Here is a 15,872-nt window from a genome sequence, read left to right as displayed (position 1 = left end):
TATGTTCTAACAGTACGGAAAGTGATTGCAGTATGACATCTTGCCAACACTTTACCCAATAACAAAATATATATATATATATATATATATATATATATATAGTCAGGTCCATAAATATTGGGACATTGACAGAATATTTTTGGCCTCTATTCACCACCACAATGGCTTTGAAATGAAACAAACAAGATGTGATTTAACTGCAGACTTTCAGATTTAATTTGAGGGTAATTACATCCAAATCAGGTGAACTCTGTAGGAATTACAACGGTTTCTATATGTACCTCCCACTTTTTAAGGGGCCAACAGTACGGAAAAAGGCAATAATAGCAAATGCAAATCAGACTTGTTTTGCATTAAATGTTATTGTCTGTCTAAATCTGGCAGGCCAAATCTGCCCCCTTTTATTGGAGAGGTCCCCAACTGCCCAGGGATCCCTGACCTGGGCTGACTAGCAGTCAAGGCTGATGCTGCGGCTGGGGGGCCCGGTGAAAGGGCACCCCTGGCTGTGGCATCAGCCCCCCGCTAGAAAGGGTGTCCAGTGCTGGTTTTAATTTTAGGTGTACCCCATTACGCAAATTTTTTACCACTTTTAATTAAAACCAGGACTGGCCCTGCAGCCTGGTGCTGGTACCTAATTTACGGTGGAACCCTACTCGTTTTGTTCCTCATAATTTTAGGTACCAGGACAGGCTGGCAAGTCTGGGGTTTGTTAAGCTTTAGGGGGGGGACCTTATGTCATTTTTAAAAAAAAATTAACCCGTTTTTTTAAAGGTCTAAACACAGAAGCAGCTTAAACATATCTCACTAATATGTGCAGGCTGCTTGGAAGAGAGAAAACACTGCAATCTCTGGTGAGTAATCTCACCTAAACTCTCCTTCAGCTCACCGTAAACTCACCTCTAAACTCTCCTCTAAACTTGCAATTTGGAAGAAAAAACTCAATCTGCTTCACCATCGAAAAACTCACTTTCAGCTAAACTCACTTCTTAGTAAATTTGTGAGTTTGATAAGGAAAAAGTCACCCGAGTTTTGGTGAAGCAAAGTGAGTTTAAAAACTAAAAAACTCGACCAAACTCGAATCTTGGTAAATTAACCCCTAGCATCAATTGATTTGACTTTATAATCAGTAAGCCTTTGCAAGCATTGCCACATACTCATTGGATCACTATTTAAGTTGACATTCTCTTCCATTTTTGCTGAATAGGCCACATTAGGCCGTCTAATTCCCCCACGAAGATCTGCCCTAGCAGCACGATACCTGTCCTGATTGCCAGACCTGAAGGTCCTATCTCGTAATCTTAAGTAAGGAACGGACTTCCCCATTGAGCCAAGATTTCTCAATTGGGAATACCTTATAGCTTCTCCTAGTCATTACACTCTCCACACAGCAGTTTATATACCCTATAACCATAGAGGTAAAAAAGTTCAAATCAACTGAGCCATTAACCACTGATTCCTCTAAAAAGAAATCCCAATTTTTTAATTCCAAGCTGTCCTGCAAGCGCTCAACAGCCATATCAGGCCAAACCTGAATGTTTTTCCTAGTCAGTTTAGTACACCTAACAATAGGTACATACGTAGGAACAAGAAAAAGACACATGGTCAGATTTTCCTATATTGGCGCACACAGTCTCATATCCAAGCTTAAAGTTCATATAAACTTGACCCAGGACATTCGCTCCACTAGTCGGCACTACAATATTCTTATAAAATTTAGGTAGTACAGATTTTAAGTCCACTTCATTAAAGTCCCCGGCCACAACAAACGCCCCTTCCATATACACTGATAGCAATTTGGCCACGGCGTTGTATAATAAGTATGACGCACAGCCCCTATTTGCCTGTGGGGGGATATAAACGGGCATTATTATAACTGCCGTGAATTCTCTAAGCAGATAGAACGGCCTACATTTCAACAAGATATACTCCACCGCCTCCGAGCAAAAAGACTCAATGATCATGTCAATCAGTAGAATTATTTTGATACAAGTAGAGATTTGGCACCAAAACATTTAGTAATTAGAATACTAGTTATTATCCCAGTCACCGTGTTCTTGGGGGTCTATTTATAGAGCAGTGAAAACCTCTTTATCAACTATGTGCTGTGTTATAAGGGTTTTTCTCTAATTCATGTTATTCATAAAGAGTGTTTCCACGGTTGTCACTCTTCCTACATGTATCGCAAGACCTCTCTTAACAAATAGGTCAGGGACAGGCTTGATATTCATATAGATATGGAAAGCTTTATTTTCTGCAAAATGTACAGAAACATTTTCACCATATCTGGATGGTGTTCTGCCTGAAAATTGAAAAGTAATCGGAGAAAAGCTTCCAGATGAGGCAAGCTTCCTGCTTTCTCCTCTGTTTTTAGGTTAACAGTCCTTGGATACTTTAGCAGAGGCTAATTTAGTGCCAAAAATATATGTGTATAGTTTACTTGCTGATCTATATAATGCAGTCCTGATGAAAGGGCATGGGAGCCCTGAAACGTTGGCAGTGACAACAATATGCCTGGTGATTTGTTTGTATGCCAAAGACAGAGCTGGCCCTAACCAATGTGGTGCCCTAGGCAAGATTTTGGCTGGTGCCCTGTATCAGATAATTCCACCATTAAGCTTAATGTTGCATTCAATATGAAAATTTGCACTCCAATGAGTGCTTTAATATGTCCTTACAAACCCAACCAATTTAAATATAAATTAATTTAATGTAGATTAAGACTACTGCTTTCCCCTCACAGCATGCCAGGCTTTTCCCTCACTGAACTCCTCTACTCTCACTGCAAAGTCCCCATCACCCTTCACCCAGCATAGCACCCCTCTCCCATCACTGCACAGCACCCCTCTCACAGCACATCACCCATCACTCCTTAACCAGCACAGAGCACTCCTCTCCCAGCACAGCACCCCTCATCCAGCACTCCTCTTCAAGCACAGCACCCCTCATCTATCACCCCTCTCCCAGCACAGCACCCCTCATCCCACACCCCTGTCCCAGCATAGCAGCCACCACTCCTCATCCAGCAGCCCTCTCCCAGCACAGCATCCCTCATCCAGCCCCCCTTTCCAAGCACAGCACCCATCACCCTTCTCACAGCACCCCTTTCCCAGCACTGCACCAATCACCCAGCACAGCATCCCTCTCCCAGCACAGTACCCCTCATCCAGCACTGTTCTTCAAGTACAGCACAGCACCCAAAAGCCCTCACCCAGCACAGCACCCATCACCTGGCTGGCTGTGTAGTGCATCTACCCAGAGCTGCACTTTGTGGGGGTGGCTGGCACTGACAGGCTGCATGGAGAGCAGTCAATCCAAGCGCTCTGCCTGCTGGACTCCACAAAGGCCCAAGGCAGGAGGAGTTGCAGCTGGGCATGTGCAGCAGCCCTTCTTCAGCAGCCATTTTTTTGTTACCCACTGACCCCACTGACCATCTCTGCTCCATGACCAGTTTGAGCTGCCCTATCGGAGCTGAGATCTCCGATCGCAGTATCCGCTGGTAAGGTAGCCGCGACTGCCAGAGCAGAGAGTCTCCCAGCCAGCCACATCCAGCAGATCCCCCCGGCATGCCCCAAACCTCCGCTGGATTTGGCCCTAGGCATGCACCTAGGCATTCCAAATGCCCTAGGCCAGTGGTTCCCAAACTGTGCGCCGTGATACCTTGGGGTGCCTCGGGAAACTTGCAGGGGTGCCTCAGGTTGGTGGTCCAGCACCAAATCTAATTATTTATGGTCAGTGTAATGTAAATATGTGGGCAAACAGAAGTGCATACCTGTCCACCACCACATAACTGAACCTAAGGATGACAGTTAAGCACAATAACTTCACTTTACTACGTCATTTTTTTCTGAATTTCTCAATAACAAACTTAAATTTAGGGGTGTCGTGAAAACAATGCTGATACCCATAGTGTGCTGTGATTCAAAAAAGTTTGGGAACAACTGCCCTAGGCACTTGCCTAGTTTGCTTATGCCTAGGGCCGGTTCTGGCAAGAGATGTACCCACTAATTATGTACTGACCATCTGCTGTCTCTTATAGAACATTTGCTGTTTATATGGAGAGAGAGAGAGAAAGCATATTTTATTTGTATGTTTATTATATTTTTCTGAGGGCTGTATAAATCAGGCTGTATATGTATATATATATATATATATATATATATATATATATATATATATATATATATATATATATAATGTTTAAACATATAATGAGGCACATGGAGGCTCGCATACACTGAACATATACATTCCAGAGAGGGACTGAAAAAGGGTACTAGGAGATACGTGGAGGATGACAAACTACAGGCTATTAAATTAGCATTATCTGGTACGCAGCCTCTATATATAATCACTTTACTGATTTTAAGGAAATACTACACTATATATACTCTCTCTTCCTGAGCATGTATAAGCTTTTAAAAGGTGATCCAGAGGATTACGGCCCTCATTCAGAGCCATACGCTCTGAGCAGAGCGCACGCTCTGAATGAGGGCTGGGCTCCATTTTCATGGAGCGTCCTCCTGGACGCTCGTATAGCTGTCACCACCCACAGGCTATACGAGCGTGCATTGTGATGGTCGTGACCATCGCGACCATCGAATTTGCGAGCCGGAGCCTGCGGTTGAGGTTTTCAACCGCAAGCTCCGGAGTGATTTTGGCTCTATCAGAGCCAAAATCACTCCCACTCCTTTTGACGGGAGGCGTTCCCGTGGGAACGCCCCCGTCAGGGAGGCACGCCCCTGGCACGCCCACCAAAGGGGGCGTGCTGTCAATCAACATTGACAGCACGCCCCCTTTGATCGGACACAATGAGCGAAGGACTCGTCGCGTCTGGCGCATGCGCACGACGGAGCTCCCTCCGTCGTGCGCATGCTCAGTCCATAACATCGACCCACTTGTGAGCGGACAGCCGCTCGCGAGTGGGTCTGAATCAGGCCCTACATCCCATTTAACCCATCCAGTGTGGACCACTTATTTCTGGACCTCAGATAAGCTTTAAAGATTTTCTTTTTGGTACGCACATTTATTTTTACGAGCACCGGGTATTATTTTGTTATAATACTACACTATAAGGCGCATGTCTTCTTAAACCTTTTTTCTTAAACCTTTCTTTCTTAATATATTTGTATGTATACATATGTATTTTTTTGTATGTGTGTGTGTGTATGTGTATCTTTGTGTGTTCGTGTTGTCTGTCTGTGTGTGTGTGTGTATATACTTATTTATGTGCTCAAAGACTGGTGCAGGATAAATATGACCACCCATACTACCTCATTAATGTATGTCTTTTTTTAACTCATTCCTGCATTTATATTACCTTCTTCTTTGCACTTTTTGACATATACAATTCCCTTTTTGCATTATACCAAAGGATGTGCTGGTTGTAATTTATTCTCTATTCAATTCTAGGAGGCAAAAACACTGGCATACTGCAACCAAATATCAAATATCGCAGTCATTTTCATGCCACAATACTTAAGCGCTTCGCTAGGCGGCTGTGATTTCAGATGCTCCCGTGGCAAGGGAAAGTCTACTGTCCATAACATTCTGTAAAATCAATATGATATGATAAGGCTTCATATATGGTTATCTCGATAAATAGACCCCTTGGTAACACTGTGCTCTCAGTGGCCCATTATTTAGCTACAGGCAGAGACTCTGCACTCATTGTTTAGTCTTTAGGAATAGAAATTATTATCCCATTCATTAATCACGAAATCCATACCACAAACACAAGTTAATTAATGAAAACAGAGGGCGGTGAAGAATCTGAATAAGTCTCCGTAGTTAGATCCAGTGTACATTGTTAGTGAGTTCATTGCTAACACTAAACTGATACCAGCCTGGTTATGCCTTTAAAATGACTGCCACTTTAAAATATTACTGTAGATCTTTCAATCCACACCTACCCGGCCTGCCCCCGTTGGCCCCAGGGACATACACTGCCCACTTGACCTCTCTCAGCCCACTCTACACCCCTTAGCCACAGGGACATACACTACCTGCCCTACCTCCCTCCTCAGCCCCAGTGACATAAATTAAACACCCTACCCCCTGGCCCCGATACATACAGGTCACCCCCAAACCCATGGATATAAACTACACACCCTGCCCCAATGTGTCTTGAACATACACTACCACCCCAAAGGACATACACTATCTGCTCCCCAAGCCCATAAAGTATAAATCACCGCAGTTGTGGCCCACAAGGCAATTGGGTCTGGCCGATTCGGGATGTAGTTATATTGCCGGCGGACGGGATCCCGGCATAATGCCCACACCTATATCCTGAAGGAGAACAGGATACTTGTGTCTGCATACTGAACCGCCGCAATACTGATCTCCCGGACGGGTAAGTATTGTCCATTTCCCCGGGGAAAGGGGGTGTTAGGTTTAGGCACCCCCGAGGAAAAGTTCAGGTTAGGCACCCTCCCGGGAGGGTTAGGCTGTGGGGACAGGGGGTTAGGCACCATTGGGGGGAGGTTAGGGTTAGGCACCCCCCCGGGACGGTTAGGTGTAGGGTGCTGGAAGGGGGGTTAAGGTTAGACACAGGGGCGTCTTAAGAGAGGAGGGGGTCCGTGTGCATTTTCCGTGCAGGGCCCCCCACCTCTCTCCCCGGCGGCCGGCAGCCGACTGATGTGGCTGGCCGGCCACCGCAGAAGCAGTAGACTCTGGGCACTAGAGCGTGCCCAGAGTCTACTGCGCATGCGCAGAAAGCCAGAGATTTGGCCGCGGTTCTGTGCAGCGCTGACACCCGAAGCGGGACCACGGACAGGTAAGTTTTAGATAATATGGGTGCAGGGTGTGCGGGGCCCCCCTGGACCCGGGGGCCCATGTGCCCTGCACACCCTGCACCCATTATAGATACGCCCCTGGTTAGACACCACCAGGGGGGAGGTTAGGGTTACGTTTAGGCACCACCAAGGGATGGTTAGGGAGGGGAAGTGGGGGGGGGATAGGGTGCTTTCCACCCTCCATTGGGATCTTCATCTGTCAGGTTTCCGGGGTCGGGATCTGATTCTGTTCAGCCACCGGTATTTCATACCCATTCCACCGATTCTTGCTGCAGCAACTGTGTTCGTACTGTTGCCAGCCTGGGCACCTCAGTGATCACAATAAACTATACCTCCCGACAGCTCTTGTGCCAGGAGCTAAACAGCCGAATACACATCGCTTTCGAGGGTGGAGCCAAGCATGTCAGCTAGTACTACAGAAAGGTCAGTCTTCTGTGAGTGGATGGGGCAATTATGTATGTTTTATTTATTTTTTCTTTGGGGCTAATGTGTTTTTTTTTTCCCTGTGGAGCCATTGTGTTTGTTTTTTTGCAGTGGGGGCCATTGTTTTTTATTTTTTCCTGTCGGGGGCCATTGTGTTTTTTTTCCTATTGAGGCCAATGTGTGTTCTTTTTTTCCTGTGGGGGCTAATGTGTTTTATTTTCTTCTTGTGCTATGTTTTTCATCTGCACTTGCATCTGAGTTGCACTGCGCATACATCCCGATGGTGATCATACAGAGTTGCAGTACAAATTCAAACGCACACACCACAAAGTGTATTAAAAATGTTGTACTGGGTGGTCAAAGGGGGTTGGCTAATCAGACTGAGATGTAACTAATACCTCTTTTCAACCAAAAACCCGGGTCCTACCTGGGCTTCAGACATGGTTCCAACCCAGGTCAGACACCGTTTACACAGCTCCATCTATTTGGGTGATTCTCAGGTCAGCCCCATTCACATTGATCCTGGGTCTGCCCTGCTACACTTGTGACATCATAAGTGAGAGGTGGGAGGTGACTGCTCCACAGCCACCAATCAGCTCATTTTAGGCATGACCCAGGTCGGATAACCCGGTTTGCGCCATTTACACTGCATCATTACCCAGGTCCATCCTGGGTCCGACCTGGTAGGTACCTGGGTTGGATTGCCGAGTCACTTGACCCGGGTTATTTTTCAGGGACCCTTTTACACTGGGCTGCGACCTGGGTAGACCCAGCAAAAACTCAGGTTTTTGCTGTGGTGTAAAAGGGGTATTAGTGTTGCTGAAAATGGTTGCATATAAAGATGCTGAATTACTCACATTGGAGGCCATACTCAGATGATCTGCTCCTAGCATAAGGCTGGTGAAAGTTTCAATGGTGCGACTGATGATGATGCACATACATGTAGCATGATTGCAGCGTCTGTAGACACTGAAAGTGGGCAGTCCTTGCATATTTGGAAGCACAGATGTACACCAGGGAAGGGCATAGTAGCTGCATTAGCATAAACTCGCAGATGCCACTGCAGCAAAAAATGCAAGGAAGGCTGCAACTGTGTCCAACTCAGAATCAGGCCCTATGAAGAGAGATACCGTCCCCTTGACATACCCTGCCCCATCAACAGACCCCCACCCCTATTAGGGCTGCTTCTATAAATTTACCGGGCTGGTTTTCCATCCCAACTCGCCCCTGATACTACTGGAAACTCATTTAGTGTCTGTGGACTCTGCACAGGCCAGACTGGAGCAGGTCCTGAGTGGGATGCAGCATTTTCCGGTGTGTGTGTCTGTGTGTGTTTTGTTTAGGAAGTACTTGTAAATTGTATAAATTGTACCCTCTGCAGGGTATAATCTGAAACATGAAGTATTTCTGCACATTTATGGTCTGATTGAGAGTTGCATGTAGCTCTGAATGCTGGCGGATTGAGGAGAGTTGTTTTTTTTTTTTGCATTCTGCGTATGCAGCATGCATACCTATCTTTGTGTATGCACAAGTTATTCTGAGTAGCACGGATTTGGAGCTTTATTGGATGATTATTGCTGTAACATAAATTGTCTACCACCATTGCTTTTAAAATTTGCTTTTTTGGGATCAAAATTGGTGTCATGGAAAGGAAATAAAGATAAAAGATAAAATGTTGCTATTGCATTCAGTGTATATTGTTAGGGAAATCTATTTGTCTGTATAGAGGAGGTATGAAGGAGGCAAATGCACATTCTGTATTCTAAATCAGTCTGATAAAACTGTGTATATTGTTCATAGGGAAAGCAGCTCATCCTATAAATACTGTAAGCTCAATGTGGTGTAAACAAGAAACCTTCACTCTCAGAACATTAGTAATGAGTATTTTCTTACCATAAATCAACATCAGTCCTCAGTTCTCTGATGTGATTTGATCTGTTCTAGTCCAGTAAGTAGCAACATCAAGAATGCCACTAATGATATATATTGAAATGGGGCGTTACATTCAGCTGTAATAGAGTTACTTACTTGTGAAAATCATTTGCCATGTAGAATATAGGGACATTTGCTGAATTCTGTAAGTTTAGTTAATAAATTAATGTCGAATAGGGTCATTTACAAAGCAGGAAAAAATTGGACGGCAGAGCAGAATGCTTTGCACAAGTTACCTATTTGACGATAATACAGGAGCACAAACCAAAAATGATTCATTATTTTTTTTTAATGGGTTTCCATTTAGATTCTTGGGGTGATTTTTTGCATATATTATAAAATTGTGTATGTTAGAAAAAGTAAAAAATCCTTTCAAAGCTCTGCCTACTTAAAATTTGGGACTTACCCCATAAGTAGCTACTGTATTTACAGTTTCTTTTTTTCCTGAAATACTGCTTTATTTATATCTTGCATAAAGCTGACAACAGTACAGATGACAGGGATGAGAACAGTAACGGCTGTCCGATAATCAGAATGCCTCTATACACTACACAAGGAGGTCTCCATTCCCAGTCAGTTGACTGAACGATGGTCAGGTGGATCGGGCAGGTTTGAAAACAATGCTCCCTCAATGTAGATTTCTTTGGTCAATTGATGCAAAGTAGGATGTGCATCAATGTGCAGCACAGACGGTGTAATGGTTGGCATTACTGCCTCACAGCAGTGAGGTCGTGGGTTTCGATTCCCACCATGGCCTTACCTGTTTGGAGTTTTTATATTCTCCCTGTGCTTGCGTGGGTTTCCTCACACACTCCAAAAATATACTGGTAGGTTAATTGGCTCCCCACACAAATTAACCCTAGTGTGTATGTGTGTGATAGGGAATATAGATTGTAAGCTCCACTGGGGCAGGGACTGATGTGAATGGCCAACTATCCTCTGTAAATCGCTGCGGAATATATTCCTGAGTGAAGATGGAGGTCTGGGCTGCTTGATGATGTAATTCACACTGAAACGCGTGATTGTGACCACGTCCCCTGCTTTATAATGCCAGTAATTGCTGCATTGTATAGCAGTGGGGGCTGAGGCATGATTCCGCAATCACGCCATCATATCCCACACACCACCCAGTTGGCTGTGTGACGCTCCGTGGATCGCCGACCTGAAAGTCGACAAGTATGGCCCAGTTACTCCCCTTTAGTCACAAGTGGAGATGAATATTGGCGATGCATAGTCATAGGCAATTCAGTCTTATATCCACTAGTGACTGAATTGTGTACAATTATGCCTTACCTGTACTTGTGCATGCCTGGTTCTGGAGCATACTCATTGCAAAAAACACGCAAGTTACGCTCCACAACGGGCGTACATTCAATTCTGCATTATACCCCTAAGTGTGCTTGATAAATGATGTCCTCCAAGTTGCTGCCTCTGCTTTTCTTCCTATAATAGCCTGTTAATTTGAAAATGTAAATTGCTGCTGCTATGCCGTGGGTCACATACAGCACACACATGCCTGGCCTGCCATGATAAATGATAGCAGGACCTTCTTTGAATTCTAAAAGGATTTCTTTTGGATTGCTTAATGGAACTTAAGAGCACTCTTTAATTTTGCAGTGAAAAATGCTCATTGAAACCACAGTTCATTTTACAGTAATATTAAATTGCTCTCCATTTATATTGCAGCTCTATTTTTACTGATTGTAATGTGTCACTGAAAGTTATGCATACTCAGCAAGCCAATATATATTTCCAGAAATCCCCCTAAAACATTACCAGAATATTGCATGTAGTAGCTGATGATTTAGGGCACCTCGCTGTTCATAAAAAATATTGTTCTACTTTATTTCCTGCAGATAACTGAATTAAAGTCTGCAGTGGCCATTTCAGTGTGGCGCTATATCATCTATGTTTGATGCAAGAGGCAGGGAAAGGTTACAAGTTGCTGGAGGGGACTGTGCATGTTGATGCCGGAACATTCACTTTCTATCATGTGTCATTTTTTTTTTCAGTCACAACCAATTAAGTATGTGCATCAGCTAGTGACCATAGACCCAAGCATTTCACTAGAGATTAAAGCATGGAAATGGGTTAAGTGGACAAACAAGGAAATGCCTGAAGAAATTATGTTGTGCCTCAAAAGCCATACAGTACATGTTGTGCTTATACTTCCTTCTATGCTCATTGTGTGCGTCTGATAGTTACAAGGACATTGCATTGAAAAGTTTTAGAAAGCCAACATTCCAGCCAGGGGCATACATTGCCGGCCCCACAGCAAACGTGAAGGACAGGCTCCCTGTAGATTATATGAAATCACAAAAATACATATAATAAAATTCACATATTGAATAGACCTTCAATCAAATCTATAGATGACAAAAGGAAATAAAAAATAAATAAAAATAAATGAAATCAAAAAATATGAAAGGAACCACTATGGCCACAGAAAAACAGACAAAAAAATTGGTATGCATAAAAAAACGGGGATATTTCCCAATGAATAAATGTTAGTATAGATATGTGAGTTTTTTCTTTTTATCTTTTTGTCTCTTTATCCAGGATTGTATGGAAATGAATCAAAAAGTCTGTTGAATTTGACTTAAATAATAAAAAATAAAATCAGTGTGCACAGCCACCGAATGATGGGCTTATTCCACGAAATTAAAATCAATTTGTAGTGGGAGTGAACATTAATATGAGTCACGTCTGGGGATATATTGCTGAAACCACTAAATCGTGACTAACACAGTCTCTGTGTAACCAATAAACTGGTACCGTATTGCTGCTTTCCAGCATAGATCGTGGGAGAGGCCTCTCCTAAAAGCATCCAGCAAAAGAATCCTCAGTGCCTGACATGTGTAAAGAGACGCCGACTGTGGTGCAGCGGTGGAGTTCACAGACTGCTGTAGTGCATGCTGCGTGCTGGCTAGGAAATCGGCAGTCTCATCCTGTGGTGGAGCCGCGGTCAGCTGAAGATTCAGTGGGATGTAGATGATAGTCCCGGGTGCACCAGCGTGTGGGGGTAAATAAACCTAACGCGTTTCTCAGCCCGTAATCTCCGGCTGTTTCCACTGAGCTTGCCACATCTTGCCCCTGGGATTTTTGCCCATTCCTCAAGGCAAAACTGCTCCAGCTCCTTCATGTTGGATGGTTTCCTCTTGTGAACAGCAATCTTCAAGTCTGACCACAGATTCTCAATTGCATTGAGATATGGGCTTTGACTAGGCCATTCCAACACATTTAAATGTTTTCCCTTAAACCACTCGAGCGTTGCTTTAGCAGTATGCTTCGGGTCATTGTCCTGCTGGAAGGTGAACCTCCGTCCCAGTCTCAAATCACAGGCAGACTGAAACAGGTTTTGCTCAAGAATATCCCTGTATTTAGCACCATCCATCTTTCCCTCTACTCAGTTTCTGTCAGGACTGTGACTATTTCAGTACGTAAAGATAAACTACATTTGCCAAAGTTCCATTGTGGTCGTTGGAGGAGCTACCCTGGTTGCTGGTGTTCTCCACATACAGGGGATAGAGAGTTAAAATGATCATCTGTCTCAAAGGTGCTGTCAGGTTGTGGGTTTCTGATTGCTTATTATTTCACACCTGATTCCATTTGGGTGACATGTTCTGAACTTCCTATGGATCACAGACCTATAGTATAAAGCCTGTTACTAACTGTGTCTCAGTGTCTGTGCAACGTTACTTTCAGGTCTTTCTTGGACTCCTGCCAGATCCCTGCTGTGCCTGTGGTTTGCTGTGGACTTTGCTATATCTCTGCCCATGTTCCAGTTAACCTTCTGATACTGGTTACGAGCCGCACTACAGAGCACAGCATTGCCATTGCCTAAGTATTGTTATCCTGCTCCATCACTGTGGTTGCATCCCCTGTTGGACTATGTACTCTGCCTGTTGTCTTCTACTTCCGTGGACATTGAACTCACCTTTACTACAGTTGTCAACTGCACCGTTACATTTATCGTCGCCGGGCCCTTAATGCATCACGGGGCTGAATCCCGATCCTGATCCCCATCATTCCGCAGGGCTCAACCCTGCTTTGGACCCTCACTATATCGTGGGGCTCAACCCCGCTCCGGATCCTCGTCACGCTGCAGAGCTCAACCCTGCTCTGGACCTTCACCGCATTGCAGGGCTCGACCCTGTCCCGGATCTCCACTACATCGCAGGGCTCAACTCTGCTCCGGATCTTCACTACATTGCAGGGCTCAACCCTTTTCCGGATTTTCATCACACTACAGGGCTCAACCCTAGTAAGGTCCATTATACCATCCTGAGGTCTTGGCCTCATATTGGACTCGGGGTTCTCTACCACATGAGTATCAGAGACTTTATTTACATATAGGGGTTTACTCCTATATTGATTACTGCATATCTGAACTTCTGTGTTATTGAGACTTTATGTGAAACGTTGCTATATATTTTGCCTGTGAATAAATTCTATTTACTTTTATCTGTGTTACTGAGATTCCATGAACAGGTCATTCCAAAAAACCACCTCAGTTTATAGTGCCCAGTAGGCCTGACTCCTTCCAGGAGTCTTAAGTGTCGGCAGCCGTGACAGTTTCCCAGTCCCTGCTGCTGAAAAACATCCCCACAGCATGATGCTGCCACCACCATGTTTCACTGTGGGGATGGGGCTCTTGGGGTGATGGGATGTGTTGGGTTTGCGCCAGACATTCGTTGGTGGCCGAAAAGTAAAATTTTAGACTCATCTGACCAGAGCACCTTTCTCCATACATTTGGGGAGTCGCCCACATGCCTTATGGCAAACTCAAATTGTGTCTTCTTAGTTTTATCACTAAGTAATGGCTTTTTTTCTGACCACTCTTCCATAAAGCCCAGCTCTATGGAGCAGGGCCGGCTCTAGGGGTGTTCGACCTGAGCAGTCGCACAGGGGTGCCACCCATAGAGGGCGCACCCCTCCCCAACATTCTGATTTCAGTGGGACATTACTGTCCCGCTGTTCCACCCGTGGGCCGAAGTGGCCCGCGGGTGGTTAAATCGGGAGGTTGGGGACCCCCCACTGCTGCAGCTGATGCGTGCAGCATCCATTCAGTGACGGGAGAGGGTTGGGGGAAGCCCAGCTAGTGAGGCTCCCCCCCAGCCTGACGATATTTGGAAGGGGATACGTAGGGGACGTGACCTATGGTAATTAGGCCATGCCCCCATTTTCGGCCACGCATGAAGCGAGGGCACGCTGGAGGGGGCCGGCACAGGGTGCTCCGACCCCTGGAGCCGGCCCTGCTATGGAGTGTACGGCTTATTGTGGTCACTTGCACAGATACAACAGTCTCTGTTGTAGAACTCTGCAGCTCCTTCAGGGTTACCTTTTGGTCTCTGTGCTGCCTCTCTGATTAATACCCTCCTTGCCTGGTCTGTGAGTTTTGGTGAGTGGCTCTCTCTTGGCAGATTTGTTGTGGTACAATGTTCTTTCCATTTGATGATAATGTTTTTGATGGTGCTTCGGGGGATCATCAAAGATTTGGATATTTTTTTATAACCCAACCCAAAATTGTACTTCTCAACAACTATTTCCCTGACTTGTTTGGAGAACTCTTTGGTCTTCATGGTGTGATGCCTCTTAGTGGTGTTCTGGGGCCTTTCAGAAAAGGTGTGTTTATACTGAGAGATCATGTGACACTTAGATTTCACACAGGTGGATTTAATTTCACTAATTATGTGACTTCTGATGGTAATTGGTTGCACCAGAACTTTTGAGGGGTTTCATAGCAAAGGGGGTGATTACATATGCACATGCCAATTTTCAGAATTTTATTTATAAAGATTCGTTTTTATATATATTTTTCTCATTTCACTTCACCAAATGAGACTATTTTGTGCAGATCCATCACATAAAATTCAGATTAAAAAAATAAATAAATTACAGGTTGTAATGTAACAAAAAAAGGTAAAAACCCAAGGGGGGTGAATACTTTTGCAAGGCACTATATATATATGTTATTTAAGCCACACACATACCCTGCCTCATATACACACATACACTAAAAAACAAGATACACAAGAAAAACGGTTATATACAGTGACATTCTGTAGTGTTGGTCTGGGAGACACAAAGGTAGCTTCTTCAGAGACCAGGATGATTTCCAGCTTCTAGGATGCAGACGCCCTCTCACAAAATGATCTCACAGTGTATCATGCAGTATGTTCACCATGCAGAAACAAACTGGCACCTGGCAATCACAGCTCTCCTCTGATCACAGCTGTAAGTGGGAGGTTTGGGTTTTATCACCATATAGAGAGAAAAGAGGTGCACTGATAGCACTTGTCGCAGATAAGCAAGTGTAGGTAGCAGACTGTGTGTCTAAATAAAGGTAGGTGGCCACACAGGGATTAGACAGAGTAGGCTGTTCCCATAAATTTTACAATAAAACTCATTTATGAAAGTCTAAAGGTAAGCATGCAGAGTTTAGTGCATTTGTAGCTGCACGCCCACTGATTCTGGGTACTGCACCCCGCCTTCCGCAAATTAGTCTGCTCTTACTGATGCTGATATGCGGGTCTGACTGCAAAATGTGCATTGTGGAAACAGTAAAACATTGCTTCATAATTTGGCCTATACACCTTCATTCATTCTATTTTTCTGTTTTATTCATCGGTTTACGTCAGAGTTGCCTACCCTCCCGCATTTCGCGGGAGTCTCCCGAATTAAGGTGGGAGCTCCCGCCACCCCGCAAAGTAGGCTGGGGGC

At 44.6% G+C, this 15,872-nt stretch overlaps 1 protein-coding gene across 3 annotated transcripts in view; it reads left to right on the top strand.

Moving 5' to 3' along the window:
* DCDC2 (doublecortin domain containing 2) overlaps positions 1-15,872 on the top strand; it is a 253,246-nt gene that overhangs the window by 184,373 nt on the left and 53,001 nt on the right. The gene's annotated exons all lie outside the window — the stretch shown is intronic.

The sequence above is a fragment of the Taudactylus pleione genome, unplaced genomic scaffold (genome assembly GCF_031769625.1).
Source record: "Taudactylus pleione unplaced genomic scaffold, aTauple2 ptg000179l, whole genome shotgun sequence".
Classification (NCBI taxonomy): Eukaryota; Metazoa; Chordata; class Amphibia; order Anura; family Myobatrachidae; genus Taudactylus; species Taudactylus pleione.
Note: the sequence above shows the minus strand (reverse complement) of the source record. Positions and strands in the feature narration are given on the sequence as shown.